Source organism: Scyliorhinus canicula, chromosome 21, assembly GCF_902713615.1.
Source record: "Scyliorhinus canicula chromosome 21, sScyCan1.1, whole genome shotgun sequence".
NCBI lineage: Eukaryota > Metazoa > Chordata > Chondrichthyes > Carcharhiniformes > Scyliorhinidae > Scyliorhinus > Scyliorhinus canicula.
In genome coordinates, this window is record NC_052166.1 from 9,050,384 (window position 1) to 9,068,755 (window position 18,372).

Genomic DNA, 18,372 nt, shown 5'->3' on the forward strand with positions numbered 1-18,372 from the left:
ACCAGTGCAGTAGATAACGGGGAGCCAATGCATGTGGTATATCTGGATTTCCAGAAAGCATTTGACAAGGCGCCACACAAAAGGTTGCTGCGTCAGATAAAGATGCATGGCATTAACGGTAAAGCAGTAGTATGGATAGAGGATTGGTTAATTAACAGAAAGCAAAGAGTGGAGATTAATGGGTGTTTCTCTGGTTGGCAATCAGTAGCTAGTGGTGTCCCTCTGGGATCCGTGTTGGACCCACAATTGTTCACAATTTACATAGATGATTTGGAGTTGGAGACCAAGGGCAATGTGTCCAAGTTTGCAGATGACACTAAGATGAGTGGTAAAGCGAAAAATGCAGAGGACACTGGAAGTCTGCAGAGGGATTTCGATAGGTTAAGTGAATGGGCTAGTGTCTGGCAGATGGAATACAATGTTGACAAATGTGAGGTTATCCATTTTGGTAGGAATAACAGCAAACGGGATTATTATTTAAAAGATAAAATGTTAAAGCATGCCGCTGTTCAGAGACACCTGTGTGTGCTAATGCATGAGTCGCAGAAAGTTTGTTTACAGGTGCAACAGGTGATTAAGAATGCAAATGGAAGTTTGTGCTCCATTGCTGGAGGGATGGAGTTTAAGACTAGGGAGGTTACGTTGCAATTTTATAAGGTGTTAGTGAGGCCACACCTGGAGTATTGTGTTCAGTTTTGATCTCCTTACTTGTGAAAGGAAATACTGGCACTGGAGTGTGTGCAGAGTAGATTCACTAGGTTAATCCCAGAGCTGATGGGGTTGGATTATTAGGAGCGGTTGAGTAGACTGGCACTGTACTCGTTGAAATTGAGAAGGATGAGGGGAGATCTTATAGAAACATTTAAAATTATGAAGGGAATAGATAGGATAGATACGGGCAGGTTGTTTCCACTGGCGGGTGAAAACAGAACTAGGGGACATAGCCTCAAAATAAGGGGAAGTAGATTTAGGACTGAGTTTAGGAGGAAATTCTTCACCCAAATGGTTGTGAATCTATGGAATTCCTTCCCCAGTGAAGCAGTTGAGGCTCCTTCATTAAATGTTTTTATGATAAAGATAGATACTTTTTCAAGAATAGAGGGATTAAGGGATATGGTATTGGGGCCGGAAAGTGGAGCTTAGTCCACAAAAGATCATCCATGATCTCATTGAATGGTGGAGCAGGCTCGAGGGGCCAGATGGCCTACTCCTGCTCCTAGTTCTTATGTTCCTATGTTCTTATGTTCTTATTATCTTCGATAGATAACCGTCAGAAAGCAGAATGTCAGAAAACTAGGCAATTTTCTGGTTGACATGATGTAACTCTTGTGGTGGCACAGTGTTCGGTACGTGGGAAGAAACTATTTAGAATATGTATTAATGACGTATAAGTCGAGATAAAAGGTATGATAGCTAAATTGCCTGTCGCACTACGATAGGTAGGATAATAGGTGGCAATGAAGAACCAAATTTGGCAGACGGAGTTTAAAATGGGTGAGTGTGAGATTTCCCTCTTTAGTTGGAAGATTGGAGTGACTGACTTCCGTACTCCTGCTCGTAGTTCTCATGTTGTTATGTCCCCAGATTTGAACAGCTCGTTCTCTGAATTATTCAGCTTCCTACAAACAGCCCTTACGCCTACTAATTCGCTATCACTATGAATCGACCTGACACTGACTGGATGGGATTGGATTTGTTTATTGTCACGTGTACTGATGGACAGTGAAAAGTATTTTGCAGTGAGCAGCTTAACAGATCATTAAGGGCGGTGCTGGTGCGGTTCCACCGGTTTGCTGACCGGGAGTGTATGCTCAGGTGGGCCAAGTAGGAGCGGAGCAGCAGGTAGGAGAACACGGTGGTACGGATCTACCAGGACTGGAGTGCGGTGGTGGCAAAGAAGAGGGCTGGGTACAATCGGACGAAGGCGGTACTGCACAGGAAGGGAGTGAAGTTCGGGATGCTGCAGCTGGCGCATTTGCAGGTCACCGACAAAGACCGACAAATTTACTTTGAGCCCCCGGAGGAAGCGTGGGCCTTTGTGCAGGCCGAGAAGCTGGACTCAAACTGAGGGTTGGGTGCGGGGATCTGCATGTAACTGTGTTATATTTTTAGGGTGGGTTCTCTATTTAATGTTGGTTCTTTGTTGTTTTCAGGGCGGGTGGGGCACTGGTTTCTGCTTGGGTTTGTGGGATGGGCTCGAGGAGGGGTGCAGACATGCAGTGTGGGGGGCTGATGGTGTGAAGGGGGGGTTGGGGCCCCGCGACGGGACCGGGCCGGTAAAGGGAACTGCTTTAGAGGAGGTGAGGTCGGGCAGGTGGAAAGCGCGGGATTTTTCCCGTGCGGAAGGTTGACGGGGGGGCGGAGCCGGAGCTGGGAAGCGCGGGCTTTCTCCCGGTTGAGAGCGGGAGGGGAGGAGGAAAGCCTGCTGCTGGACACTGGGGAGGAGGGGAAGCCCCACTTTGGGAGGGGTTGGAGGAGTAGCGGGAGTGGCCGGGGTCAGCAGGAGTCAGCTGACTTGTGGGAGTGCAATGGAGGGAGCAACGCGGTAAGGGGGGGTCCGAGCTGGCTGGGTGCGGGGGGGTTGCTGCTGGATTGGCCAAGACGGAACTGGAGTATGGAGACGGGGTCGGGATGGGGTTTGCCCCCATGGGGAATGGGCCGAGCGGGGGGGGGGGGGGCGCGGGGACGTGGCAGGCTGAGGAAGGGGAATGGCTAGTCGGCGGGGGAGGGTGGCAGGTAGGATCCTGCTGATGGCCTACAATGTGAGGGGACAGAATGGGCCGGTCAAATGGGCCCGCGTGTTTGCGCACCTAAATGGGTTGAAGGTGGATGTGGCCATGCTTCAGGAGATGCACCTGAAGGTGGCGGATCAGATTAGATCGAGGAATGGATCGTTTGGCCAGGTGTTTCATTCGGGGCTCGATTCAAAAAATCGGGTGGTGGCGATCCTGGTGGGGAAGAGGATGTCGTTTGAGGCATCGAATTTGGTGGCAGACAGAGCGGGAGGTATGTGATGGTAAGCGGCAAGCTACAGGGGGAGTGGCTGGTGCCCGTCAACGTATACACCCCGAATTGGGACGTTGCGGGTTTCATGCGGCGCATTTCGGGCCAGATTCCGGGTTTGGAGGCGGGGGGCCTGAAAATGGGGGGGGGGGGGGGGTATTTTAACACAGTGCTGGATCCAGCACCGGATCAGTCGAGATCCAGGACGGGTAGGAGGCTAGCGGTGGCTAAGGTGTTGAGGGGGTTTATGGACCAGATGGGAGGGGTGAACCATGAAGTTTTGCGAGGCCGAGGGCCAGGGAATTTTCATACTTCTCCCATGTGCGTGAGGCCTATTCCCGGATTGATTTTTTCGTTATGAGTAGGTCGCTGATTGCAAGGCTGGAGGATGAGGAACCTGCTTGTAGATGGGAGGTTTGTGAGCCTTGGTGAGCTGAAAGGGAAGTCCAGGCTCTTCCTGGGGAACACCTTTAGGTACACGCAGCTAAGGGCGTTTGTCAGGCGGCAGGTGGCGGAGTTCCCTCTGTTGCCGCCGTGGGGGGTCCAGGACAGGGTGCTCTCGTGGGTGTGGGTTGGCGAGGGGAGGATCTCGGCAACATACCAAGTGATGCAGGAGATAGACGAGTCCTCGGTTGTGGAGCTGAAGCGTAAATTGGAGGAGGAGCTGGGTGAGGAGATTGTCTGTTGTCGGCTTCAAAGAGACATAGATAGAATGCAGAGCTGGGCTGAGAAGTGGCAGATGGAGTTTAACCCTGACAAGTGTGAGGTTGTCCATTTTGGAAGGACAAATCTGAATGCGGAATACAGGGTTAATGGTAGGGTTCTTGGCAATGTGGAGGAGCAGAGAGATCTTGGGGTCTATGTTCATAGTTCTTTGAAAGTTGCCACTCAAGTGGATAGTGCTGTGAAGAAGGCCTATGGTGTGCTAGCGTTCATTAGCAGAGGGATTGAATTTAAGAGCTGTGAGGTGATGATGCAGCTGTACAAAACCTTGGTCAGGCCACATTTGGAGTACTGTGTGCAGTTCTGGTCACCTCATTTTAGGAAGGATGTGGAAGCTTTGGAAAAGGTGCAAAGGAGATTTACCAGGATGTTGCCTGGAATGGAGAGTAGGTCATACGAGGAAAGGTTGAGGGTGCTAGGCCTTTTCTCATTAGAACGGAGAAGGATGAGGGGCGACTTGATAGAGGTTTATAAGATGATTAGGGGAATAGATAGAGTAGACAGTCAGAGACTTTTTCCCCGGGTGGAACACACCATTACAAGGGGACATAAATTTAAGATAAATGGTGGAAGATATAGAGGGGATGTCAGAGGTAGGTTCTTTACGCAGAGAGTAGTGGGGGCATGGAATGCACTGCCTGTGGTAGTAGTTGAGTCGGAACATTTATGGACCTTCAAGCGGCTATTGGATAGGTACTTGGATTAGGGTAGAATAAGGGAGTGTAGGTTAACTTCTTAAGGGCAGCACGGTAGCATTGTGGATAGCACAATTGCTTCACAGCTCCAGGGTCCCAAGTTCGATTTCGACTTGGGTCACTGTCTGTGTGGAGTCTGCACATCCTCCCCGTGACTGCGTGGGTGTCCTCCGGGTACTCCGGTTTCCTCCCACAGTCCAAAGATGTGCAGGTTGGGTGGATTGGCCATGAAAAATTGTCCAAAATTCTATGATTAACCTAGGACAAAAGTTTGGCGCAACATCGTGGGCCGAAGGGCCTGTTCTGTGCTGTATTTCTCTAATCTAAAAATTGAGGAGGGGATGTCGGTGGACGCCCTAGGACGGGTGAACTCTTCTTGTGCAAGGCTTAGCCTCATACAGTTTAAGGTGCTGCATAGGGCTCACATGACCGGGACAAGGATGAGCCGGTTCTTTGGGAGCGAGGACAGGTGTATTAGGTGCTCAGAGAACGCAGCAAACTATCGCCATATGTTCTGGGCATGCCGAGCGCTGGGGGAATTTTGGAAGGGCGTAGCAAGGACGGTGTAGATGGTGGTAGGATCGAGGGTCAAACTGGGCTGGGCTCGCAATATTTGGGGTTGCAGAGGAGCCAGGAGTGCAGGAGGCGAAAGAGGCCGTCATTCTGGCATTTGCATCCCTAGTTGCCCGACAGAGGATTCTTCTTCAGTGGAAGGATGCGAGGCCCCCAAGCGTGGAGGCCTGGATCAACGATATGGCAGGGTTTATTAAATTTGAGAGGGTGAAATTTGCCATAAGGGCGTCAGTGCAGGGGTTCTTCAGGAGGTGGCAACCATCCCTAGATTTCCTCGCAGAACGGTAGAAAACGGCCAGCAGCAGCAGCAACCCGGGAGGGATGGGGGGTCGTCTCTTTGTTTTGGGCTGAAGGGACTTGTTCTTTGCTAATGACGGGCGTTAATTTATTTCTTCCTTTTTGTATACAGGGGGGGGGGGGGGTGTTCTTTTTTTTAATTGTATTTTTTGCTATTATTATTTGTGAAAATTTAAATAAAAATTACCTTTAAAAAAAGAGATCATTAAGTACATAAAAAGAAAAGGACATGAAAGGAAATACATAATCAGGCAACACAAGGCAAACAATGTAACTAGGTAAGCGTTGGCATTGGAAGAAGCATATGGGAGTGTAGTGCTAATGAGGTCAGTGCATAAGAAGATCGTTTAGGAGTCTGGTGACAGCGGGGACGTCGCTGTGTTTGAGTCTGTCCGTGAGTGTTCTCAGAAGTTGGAAGAGCGAGTAAGCCGGGTTAACGCTCCCTGTGAAAAGCCTTACGACTTACACATCCACCCTCTGCCGATGAAAAGCCATTAAACTGACTAATCCCCCTTTCTGTATTTAGCTGTTGCACTGATTAATCCTGCTCTATCCGGACAGAGAGCCCACCACTCTCCATTAGCTGTTGATTCTAAACTGTGACCCCACTACCTTTCTGCGCCCATCCCACCTAAAAATGTTCTCCTGAATGAATGTTCAGAACTCCTCTCTATCTGAGCTCTTAACATGACGGCAATCCCAAATAATTTTGGGCAAGTTGAAATTACCTCATATATAATTAACCTCTTGACTTCCGGAGTCTCCAGAGGGCATATCGGCTGCACGAGGAGGAGGCGCCCCCAACAGAAATTTGTTTCGGCGTTTCCGGGGTTTTTTCCCCGTTTTGTTCGCCAATGTTTTTCGTTCGTTCGAGCCCGTCACCGGCGCTAAACCAATCCGGTTTAAAACCGGTGAAATGTCCCGCGGGGGTTTGGGAAGCCGGAGCAGAGGCGTGGAGCCAGAGTGCGCGGCAGTTGGAGCGGTGGGGGGGGGGGGGTGTCTGACACGTGCCATTCGAGGCAGTAGGCCCAAATCCTGGGGAGAGGCAGCCGAAACGGCGGCAGAGGTTGACGCAAACGGAGCAGCAGGACTGAAGGCAAAGTGTGCAGCAGCTACTGCAGCAGGAATGAGGGCAGAGTGTGAGACTGAGGTCAGTGCTCGAAGCAACCGGAGAAGTGGGGCAGGGCGCAGAACAGGAGGCAGTTGACGGTGACAATTCGAGGGGTCAACTTACATTGGTGGCTCCTGCCTGAGCCGTAGACATTTTCTTCCTCTTTTTGGAAACTTTTAATGCCCGCTTTTGGGGGAAACTTATGTAGAACTGATAACCGGCCATGAGGCAGAAAATCTCCAAAAATCAGAGGAAGACATCTGCGAGGAAGGGGGAAAATGAGAGCTCACCGTCGAGCGTGACGACCAACCCGGAGTTGACATGAGGGCGACTTCTGAACCGCTGGGTGGAACTGCATGGCTTAAAGCATAGAAGATAGTTGAGGAGGTATTACGAGAGCGCAAAAAGCAGATTACAATGCATATGGAGTTGATGAAAATGAAGGTGGCTGTGGCACTGAAGGCGTTGTTCGAGAAGGCAGTTGCCCGGGGATGGTAATTGTTGAAAAGGCATTAGCTGAGGTGAGAGAACAGTGTGCGAAGATGAAGAAAGTCGAGGACGTCATGACGGGGCAAAGTGATCATCTCATCTCGATGGGATATGAGGTGCCGAGGGTGGTTGAGGACAATAAGGAGCTGTGAGCAAAGCAGGTGGTAATGGAGAACAGCTGAAGATGAAAAAAATATAAGGGTTGAGGAACCGAAACCAACAAAGTATGTTACCAAGATGTTGGGAGAACTGATGGAGGAGGGTGAAGAATCCGCTCGGTATGAATTTGACAGAGCTCATCAGCTGCTGAGGCCTAAGACTTTGTTTGTCAAGCGGCCAAAGTGCAATGATTATCTGTTTTCACTGTTATCACATGAAGGAAAAACTATTGAATTGGCAAGGAAGGACCGGGAGGTGAAATTTGCTGGTGCCAAGGTTCATATCTATCAGGACTTGACAGCGGAACTGGCAAAGCAGCGAGTGGCTTTCGTCCACCTGAAGACGGCAGTACAACTCCAGAGACTTTTGTTTTCAGACGGTGAAGAGTGTGGAGGCATTTATGAAGACAGAGGCTTGGGACGGAAGTAAATAGTGGGAGAATGTATATATGTAGCTTTTGAATAATGTGGGTTTTTCGAGTGTGCTTGCACATTTAAAATGTGTAAAAGTAGATGCGGCAATGCAGCAGGAGACCCACTTGATGGTGAGGGGTTAGACGAAGCTTAGAAAGGGCTGGGTTAGCCAAGTGTTTCACTCCTGTTTTAGGAGGACGTGGGGGTTGCGGTTCTGGTGAATAAAACAGTGTGGTACCAAATGGATAAAGTTGTGGCAGATCAGGGAGATGCGCACATAGTAGTGACAGAGGCATTGGAAGGACGTTGATAGCGTTTGTCAGCGTGTCTGGTCCCAACTGAAAGCTTGATAAGGAACGTGTGTGGGGCCATCCACAACTTGGATACACATGAATTGATAGAGGATGGAGACGGGAATATGGTGCAGGAGCCAAAATTGGACAGGTCACTTCCGCGATCGCTTGCCCAGTCAGGGGGGAGCGGAGGTGTTAATTGGGCTAATGGTGGCAATGGGAGGCTAGAATCCTTGAAGGTTCTTGTACCTAGAGGAGCGGGAGTATTCTTTCTTCTCTTCAATTCATAAGACCTATTCGCAGAAATGTTTGTTTGTGATCGGGATGTTGCTGTAGGCCGGGGTCAAGGGGTCAGAATATTCGGCAATTGCACTATCGGACCATGCGCCACATTGAGTTGATATTGTGTTGGTGAAGGGAATCGTGCAGAGGCGGCGGTGGATCTTGGATGTGGGCTGTTTGCTTAAGAAGGAATAAGGATATGACAGAATGTGGATCGTATAAGCACATATCACTTTTGACTCTGGCAAATGTGGCAAAGGTATTGGCGGGTAGGTTGGAGGAGTGCATCCCGATGTTGATAGGGGACTGGGTTTGTGAAGGGGAGGAAGGTTTTTTCGAACAAGAGGAGGATATTAATTAGATATTAGTTGATATTAGATATTAATAGGATATTAAATGTGGTTATGGTGCCCGCGGACGGAAGGGAGAAAGAGGTGATTGTGGCATTGGACGCCGTGAAGATGTTTAACCGAGAGTAATGGGGGTATTTGATGGCCGTATGGACCTGTTTGGGATTGTGCCAGGACTTCTAGATTGGGTAAGGCTACTGTACAGGAAACCCAGGGCGCGTGTCCGCACAAATGACACAAATATGGGATATTTTGCTGCGAACATTTGGACTGGGCAGGCATTTCCTATGTCACCCCTATTGTTCGTGTTCGCAATTGAACCGTTGGCCATTGCGTTGAGGTGTTTGGAGTTGTGGACAGGGATGGTGCATGGTTGGGGGCAGAAAATGTGGTATATTTGTATGTAGACGACTTGCTATTCTATATATGGGAACCGAGGGTGATGATGGGGCGGGGGGGGGGGGGGGGGTTGGGGCATGTTCGAGCTGGTTCGAGTGTTTGGGTCTTTTTCGCGGTAAAAACTAAATTTAGATACAGCTGAATATTTTGTGGTGCCTAGGCCGGGTTAGGGCAGCTGCTGGAGGGGGGGGGGGGGTATAATTCTCATGGGCGATGAATCACTTTAGATATCTGGAAATACTTGTTGCACATGATTGGGAACGGAGGTGTAACATTGCTAGTCTGGTGGGGAGGGTGAAAGCGGATCTGACATGGTGGGATGGTCTCCCTCTGGCGCTGGCAGGTGGGGTGGTGGCAATTAAAATGACCGTGTTGCCACGATTCTTCTTTATTTTTCAGTTTCTGCCGATCTTCCTGGCAAAGGCATTTTTCAAGGAGGTCAAAAAGATGTACCTCCTTTATGTAGTGCGCAGGGAGGAGGTGGTCGATTAGGAACGTGCTGTTGCAGAGGGGACGAGAGTAAGGGGGTATGGTCTTCTGAATTGACTATATTGACGGCGAAAGCGGAGAAGCTGATGACCTGGGTTAGAAGGAGGTCTCCCAGTGGGTTAGAATTGATAAGAGTCATTGTCGGGTTGGGATTAGGACGTTGGCAACAGTGCCGCTCCCGATGGTCGCGCGGAGGTACACAGGGAGTCGTCGTCGTAACGGCGTTGCAAATCTAGAGGCAGTTGCACCAGTATTTAAGGGTAAGATAAATGCCGATTCGGGGGCAATCACAGACTTTATCCAGGGAACTGGGAAGGATGTTTTCGGAGATAGGAGAAGATGACAGTAAGGGCACAAAATGATTTGTTTCCAGGGGGGCATTTTGCAGCATTTAAGGTGTTCGGGCTAAATATAGGTTGGGGAGGGGGAAATCTTTCGCTGTATGCAGGTCCGATATTTCACGAAGATGGCGATACAGAGCTTTCTGGTGGGAGTGGCCTCCACATTGTTGGACGAGGTGCTGATGACAGTGGGAATGTAGAAGGATGGTGTCGGCGATTTATGGGGAGATTCTGGGAGAAGAGAAGGCACCGCTGGAGGGGATTAAGAAAACGTGCGAGGAAGGGCATAGTGTAGGTTAGATGGCCTTTAGTTTTTTTTCCATATCGGTGCAACATCGAGGGCCGAAAGGCCTGTACTGCACTGTATCGTTCTATGTTCTATGTTCTAAGAGTTGGTAGAGGCTATGGAGGAGGATCTGTGCTATCAGGTGGGCGGGATGGTGAATGCGCCATCTTCTTGCACGAGATTGGGGCTGATACAACTAAAGATGGTGTCTAGGGCGTACCCTACAAAGGCGAGGATGAGCCGACACTTTGAGGGGGTAGAGAATGTTAATGAACGTTGCGGGGAGGGAGAGCGCAAACCACATTCATATGTTTTGGTCCTATCCAAAGCTGGAGAGGTATTTGAGGGAGGTGTTCATGGAAATATGAGCTTGAGCCGTGTCCTCTGGAGGCCATATTTGGGGCATCAGTCTGGCCAGGGTTGGAAGCGGGTGCGGGGACAGGTTTTTGCCTTTGCTTCGCTGATGGCATGAAGTTGAATCCTGTTGCGGAAGAGGTCAGCTACTCCATCCTGTGCCCTGGCGTGGCAGGCTGGACTGTTGGTGTTTTCAACACGCGAGAATGTGAAGCTTGAGGGGAAGGATGAAAGTGTTCTACAATTCATAGGCTTTCAAGAATTGCATGACATCGAACATTGGCAGCGGGGTTGGATTGTGCAGACTATGTAGTGGTGGATGCTGGATTCCTGATTTATTTTCTTTTATGTTTGTATCAGAAATGTTGAGGGGTGTTTGGTGGTTGGTGGGCGGGAGGATTTGTTGGCCAGGGTATTGGCATTGTATTTTTTTACCGTTGATTGTTTATTGGTGGGTGTAAATTTGGATGAAAATGTGAAAAAGGAGAACGAAATTATTTTTTGAAAAATGTACATAATTACCCTCTTGTTATGTTATACGCAGCTAGAAATTGCGCACAAATATGCTCCTCTCTTTACCGCATGTTCATAACATGCTTTCTTCAAGATATCAATAAAGCTCCAGCTTTAACAGTTCCACAATATTTCATTGTAGGGATCTGTACACATAGTGCGCGTAGAATGTCATTTTGGAATGCACCCAATGATTTGGCTTATTGCATCTCTATCCATGTCGTTTACTTGAGATGAGCTCTCCGCTTTGTTTCTCCAAACTCCCCTCCCCTCCCGCAAACTAAGGCGTTTGTTTCCCTATTTTTGTCTTTTGCCACCCTGACGTTCCTTCCATTTTCCTCTCTGCGTCGAGCAGTTATGGACTCAGCCAACAACAGGAAAGAAATGACCAAAAGCAACACCTGTCTCATCTTAAGCACACTTCTTCAGGACTGGAAAGCACATGCGGCGGAGACGTTGTGATTCCAGACTTGCGGCGTTACCTCGGTTTATACTCGCAGAAACCTTCAAATGGCTAGACTCTCTGTAATGTTTAACGCCACTAGGCGTTCAACAAGCTGGCAGCGTCATTGAGGTGCCATTTCAACGTCATTCTAGTTATATGGATGGAACGGAATCATGCCAGATATCTCCAATCTCAAATCCACTGTTACGAAGAGTGAAATATTCAATGTATCATGCAATTATACATTAAACGGCAGCATAGTGACGCATTAGTTAACACTGCTGCCTCACAACACCAGAGATCCAAGTTCAATTCAGGCGTTGGGCGAGTGTCTGTGTGGAGTTTGCACATTCTCCCTTTGCCTCCGTGGATATCATTTGCGTGTTCCGGTTTTCTCCCAAAGTACAGATGTGTGCAGATTAGGTATATTGGCCACGTCAAATTGCCCCATGCCCAGTGAGGTGCGTACAGAGAGGTGCCGGTTAGGTTATGGATTGACGTGGATAGCGTTGTGCAGACTCGATGGGCTGAATGGCCTCCATTTATAGTGTAGGGGTTCTATGATTCGAGCTGTAATTGAAGACCACCTATTTCAATTAGTGAACTAATGTGAAATCCAAAAACAAATGTAGAAATATATTATACATGTATAAATTCATGGAAACGATTCCCTTCAACTGTCCTGCTTTGTGCAAACGTTCCACAATTCCCCGGATGCTCCTTGTGTTGTAAAGCTTTCCAGTGAAACAACATCCGCCATTTTAACATGTTTAGCCTAACAGAGGCGATGTTATTGCATTTTCTTGCGCCTCTGAAGATAAAGAAGCATACAGTGAATGGAATTCACAATGCAGTCATGTGTTTTTTTCAATCAATCATGTTTTTTAAGGTTAAGAAAGGAAGTAAGAAAGGCTAAAATATCCTTACGGCACTGCCAGCCTTGTGGCAGACGAAATCAGCCATGTACTACTTCAACATTTGGAACATAGAACTGTACAACACAGTAAAGGCTCATCGCCCCACGATGTTCTGCCGAACTAGTCTGCAAGGAGATCAAATCAAGCTTCTCCCAATCATTCTAGTGCACTCCATATGCATATCCAATAACCGCTTGAAAGTTCCTAAAGTGTCCCACTCCCTACCATAGGTGGGAGGCGATCCACGACCCAACCGCTCTCTGAGTAAAAAACCTACCTCTGACATCCCTCCTATATCTTCCACAATGAAGATGATTTCTCTCTACGTTCGCCTGTGAACAACACAGCGAGGTCATTGGACGTAACTCGTTTCAATTTTGCATTATCTCCAAGTCAGACGTACATAGAATTGAGACCAGAGCAAATGGATACACTTTTTCATAGAATTCACTGTCTGTCTATGGATTCATCAGGCATTTTTGGTTGGGCAGTGTCCGGGAAATAATATTATACTGAGACTTCGAGCTTCGTTTCAGGAAATTATGAGCACAATATGGTGGAGAGGCTGCAACGGTTAATAACCATTCTTTAGCACACTGCGTACAGCAGAAGTAGAGTATATCTTTATACCGTAATAAACAGCTTTTCATGCGAAACAAGCTCTAGTCTATTGATGTTTATATTAAGCAAAACTGGGAGTGCTCTTCGCCCATTATCTCTTAACTGACAACATAGAACATAGAACATAGAACATAGAACAGGCCCTTCGGCCCTCAATGTTGTGCCGAGCCATGATCACCCTACTCAAACCCACGTATCCACACTATACCCGTAACCCAACAACCCCCCCCCCCCTTAACCTTACTTTTATTAGGACACTACGGGCAATTTAGCATGGCCAATCCGCCTAACCCGCACATCTTTGGACTGTGGGAGGAAACCGGAGCACCCGGAGGAAACCCACGCACACAGGGGGAGGACGTGCAGACTCCACACAGACAGTGACCCAGCCAGGAATCGAACCTGGGACCCTGGAGCTGTGAAGCATTTATGCTAACCACCATGCTACCCTGCTGCCCCATAGAACATAGAACAGTACATAACAGAACAGGCCCTTCGGCCCTCGATGTTGTGCCGAGCCATGATCACCCTACTCAAACCCACGTATCCACCCTATACCCGTAACCCAACAACCCCCCCCCCCCTTAACCTTACTATTTAGAACACTACGGGCAATTTAGCATGGCCAATCCACCTAACCCGCACATCTTTGGACTGTTAGGTCATCCTGCAGTCCTTGGTCAGACCCATTCGTCAGCACAATAGGATTAATGGAAACGTTGTTTTTCAAGTACATTGAACTTTACCCATCATTCTAAGATACGGCTAAAACAGTTTTAAATTATAATCAAGGAATCCTAGCATGCTTTATCAAGTGTTTTTTTTTCCATAATAGCAACTAATATTAGCATAATCGCTAAGCGGTCCAAAGCAATTAATAATTCCTCACGTTAATTTCCTTCTCCAGGCAGTTGCTGTTAGAATTGTAGGAAATGCTGCCTCCTAATCATTTTAAACACGAGAAGAGCATGCTCTTTTGTTGGCACAAAACATGCATTTGAAGGATTTTGTCCTGGTTTCAATTTTAGATAATGATTAAATTAATTCCCTGCAAGTTGCTCACCTTGAAAACGCTGGTTTGTTTGCACAATTACAAATCTCATCTGTCTGCTATTGAACCATTTTTCTCGGCTGATGCACACAAGCTTCGGTCCAAAGGAACACACTCTTCTTGATCATCCAACTCCAATATTCCCCTGAAATTGGCGTGAATTCCTTTAATATCGCCGCTGTGACCGTTTTCAAAAACTAATCATGAACTCGTTATTTACACCCGTCTCATTTTCCATTTCAAACTCACCTCCTAATCCATTAATCGCACTTACAATGCACATGCAGCCTGATTCTTTCAGCTGCCAGACAAATGAGCATTCGAAGTTGCAGCTGAACGAGCTTTTTCCAGTTGTGCCGTGCATATATTACCCAATGCTACTTCACATTTTCCATGTAACATTTTATAAACCGTAGAAAAATACTTCCACAACTTTCATATTTCAGGGAATGCAATCCTATTTTCTTCCACACCAACACCGAAATTAAACACAAGGCCATGAAATACTTGTGCGACAAAGATAAGCTGCACTGCCTGCATAGTCAGTGTATCATGTATTGCTATGTGGCGTTTAGAATTGCTTACAGCAGTCTTTGTCCGGCTCCACCGCGGTTATTTGCACGTGATGCATGAATTTGAAACAATTATGTGTCATCTTAAACAGATGATTGGACAGGTATTCATCTCAAATTTTAGTTATTCTTTGTTTCACACAAGGCATGTTTAACTATGATGCGCCTGGAAATACAAGAGACTTCGGCCTGACATGTATTTTCACGGCTTATCCACTATTGTTGGACGTTCGAACAATGTTCAGTTCCTAAAGCTTCTTCCAAAACTGAAATCTATTTGTAAATGAGAAGCCTATTCTGTGATACTATTTGCAGACATCTGGGAGGTTCTTCTGCCTGCATTTTTTCGAGTCCAGTGTATTATCTTGTATTTTGCATTTGGGAATAAGTATATTTGTACCGAGTAAGATTTTCAGAGCAATTAGACCATGTGTGACGTTCAGAGTAAAGATGTCGTGTCAGATTATGGAGGGCACAGCAGACCAACAGACAGCGGGCGTCTGTCCGGGGCATGGGGGTTGTACTGCGGCCCGCCATCATAATTGTCATGTCATTGCAAATCTATGTTCAGGAGTTCGATGGGCCACTCAATAACAGCTCGGCTGGCAATATGGAGGTCGTAGTATCGAGTATTATCATCGTTCACCATCTTCTGTACTTGTGTTATTCGCCAAGCTCGCAGCGGATACTCCTTATATACCAGGAGCCCACTTGCCACCCCGCGTGGCCTTGAAGAGGCCGTGGGTGACCGGCTTCCCAAGGATGTAGCTGTCATGCACAGTTCCTGGGAAGTGTATAGACGTGGAAATGTTTCTCATGCTGGGATCAGCCTTTAGTTTTCCGAATGTTGGTTGCTACTTCCTCGGCCTTCTCTCGCTCAGTGTATAGGCACAGTGCCCAAGCAGCATAGTCTGTTTGACTCTCATATTCTACATGGCAAGGTAACACACGAAAGACCACTTGGGATGAGGAATAGCTCAGTTGATTATGATTGCTGACGCCTCATTAGCAATTGCCTTCAGCCACGTGGCCAGTGGCATCTACCGACAGTGACAGTTATGGGAGTTCGGTGAGCAAGCCGGCAGGAGGTGGGGTAGCCCGTGGACCGACCCTCTAGAGCGGGGGTTGGCATGGGTGACACCAGGCACTGTGGCATCAAAGTGCCCCATTGTCCACTAGCCCGACCCAGGCTATTTGACGCAACCACGCTGTTCTTCAACCACCCTTCCGAAGATGGGTGATTTTGAGATGTGGATCAGAAATTGGCTAGTTGAAAGAAGACAGAGTGGTGGTTGATGGGAAATGTTCAGAATGGAGTTCAGGTACGAGTGGCGTACCACAAGGATCTGTTCTGGGGCCGTTGCTGTTTGTCATTTTTTCTAAATGACCTAGAGGAGGGCGCAGAAGGACGGGTGAGTAAATATGCAGACGTCACTAAAGTCGGTGGAGTTGTAGAAAGTGCGGAAGGATGTTACAGGTTACAGAGGGACATAGATCAGTTGCAGAGCTGGGCTGAGAGGTGGCAAATGGAGTTTAATGTGGAGAAGTGTGAGGTGATTCACTTTGGAAAGAATAACAGGAATGAGGAATATTTGGCTAATGGTAAAATTCTTGGTAGTGTGGATGAGCAGAGGGATCTCGGTGTCCATGTACATAGATCACTGAAAGTTGCCACCCAGGTTGATAGGGTTGTGAAGACGGCCTATGGTGTGTTGGCCTTTATTGGTAGAGGGATTGAGTTCCGGAGCCATGAGGTCATGTTGCAGTTGTACAAAACTCTAGTACGGCCGCATTTGGAGTATTGCGTACAGTTCTGGTCGCCTCATTATAGGAAGGACGTGGAAGCTTTGGAACGGGTGCAGAGGAGATTTACCAGGATGTTGCCTGGTATGGAGGGAAAATCATATGAGGAAAGGCTGATGGACTTGAGGTTGTTTTCGTTAGAGAGAAGAAGGTTAAGAGGTGACTTAATAGAGGCATACAAAATGATCAGAGAGTTAGATAGGGTGGACAGCGAGAGCCTTTTCCCGCGGATGGAGGTGGCTAGCACGAGGGGAAATAGCCTTAAATTGAGGGGTAATAGATATAGGACAGAGGTCAGAGGTGGGTTTCTTACGCAAAGAGTGGTGAGGCCGTGGAATACCCTACCTGCAACAGTAGTGAACTCGCCAACATTGAGGGCATTAAAAAGTTTATTGGATAAGCATATGGATGATAAGGGCGTAGTGTAGGTTAGATGGCCTTTAGTTTTTTCCATGTCGGTGCAACATCGAGGGCCGAAGGGCCTGTACTGCGCTCTATCGTTCTATGTTCTATGCCGACCGAATCTGAGCCCCCTGGAACACCGCAGAAGACGGTGCAGCAACCGCAGTGCCTTGGTCTCGTTGTCAGTGAGCGAATATTGCTGCTCACCTCGAATCCCCAAAGCAGCCCTCCCGCCAGCTTCACGTTTTTGAAACGAAATACTATCTGTGCCCACGTGACCACTTGCAATGGAGCTGGTTAGATCGCCGGATGTCGTTAGATCGGGGAGACAATCCCTTAATTAAATGGAGATTGGGCTTAAGTGTTGATTCTCGATTTCTCGTCACGATGAGGCGAGATCCTGGTTTGGAAAATGAGAGCGGGCCTGTTCGATCGCAATAAAATCGGAACGTGGTGTGGTTCTCCATTCTGGCATCTTAGATTATGCCCACACTAACTCGCTTAATTATGCAGATTTACTAAAAACTGATCGAGCCCACAACGGGTGTGATTTACACCGCAACAGATATTCGTTTACAAACCCAGAACCTTGACGTGATGATTTATGCACATAATTGAAATGTTTGGAATTCCACGGGAAACAGTAAGCGGAAGGTAGAAATTCGACAACAGAATCAGCCGTTGTCGCGGCGAAAAACGATGGCAGGGGCAGCCTTTGTGACTCTCGCCCCTCCAGTAACGGTCGAGATGATTCCGAGTACCTTCCCGATGGTATTTCACAAATACTGGCGATTTGTACATGGGCGCCTCCTCAAATCAATGGAAGAGGCCTTAGCTCCCAGTAATTTGGTGTTGGAGCGGACCAGCTAAACGGCAAAGGCACATGGTGCAACGAATAAAACACACGGAGGTAGCCTTTCGAGGCATTGTGACCATTTGCCTTTCTGGAATTAGGGATGCCTGTAATGGCCAATGCCAATAAAGTACTCAATGTCAACGTGAATGATTTCGCGCTTTCTTCTGGGACCATGTGGTTTCGTCACTGTGCCGCTGCATCCCGTGAAGTGGATGTGAAGGCATCACCACGGCCAGCCTATAGCAGCGCCATTAGAGGGCGCCTTTAATGCTCCTGACATGGCGTACAAAGGTCGGCCAGTTTGTCAATTTGTGCGTCAATCCCTGCCCACCGCACGTACCTGCAGTCCATTATCTTCATCTTTAATGCGCCTGGGAGTCAGTTGTGGAGGTCTTGCAACAGCAGACCGTTCCGTCACACCTCACGAGCTCCCGACAGGATAACTATTGTGTCTTGCAAATGTACTCTTTCTGATCGCCGGGAAGAGCTCGGTGCAGCTCCGCATAGAATGATGTGAATGACAGGGGACAACTGCCCATCTGTGTCCAGCCCATGATGTGAGAGACCATGACCAGCAGGGAGACCAGAAAATGGAGAGCTCATCGGCCAAGGTTATTGGGACAGGTCGGTGGGAATGCGAATGTTGGGGAAACATTTTCCACTAGAAAATCCACGGCCAAACCTTCCTTTTCGATATTAGCATAGTTGTTCTCAACGTCTGCAAACGACCATGCTGCAACCAACCTGACGTTCAATTGGTAGGTGCGGACAGTCCCACCACTGGGTGAGGAAGCATTGAACGTCAGCTGCAATAGTTCGGATGGGTCACGATGGGTTAGCGGATTTGAGGGTGACGGATTAGCTGTCCCTTGCTAAACTGCGCCTGGGGTAATTACCACAGTTTTCCCTATTTGAAGAGGCGGTAGGGAGGGGTG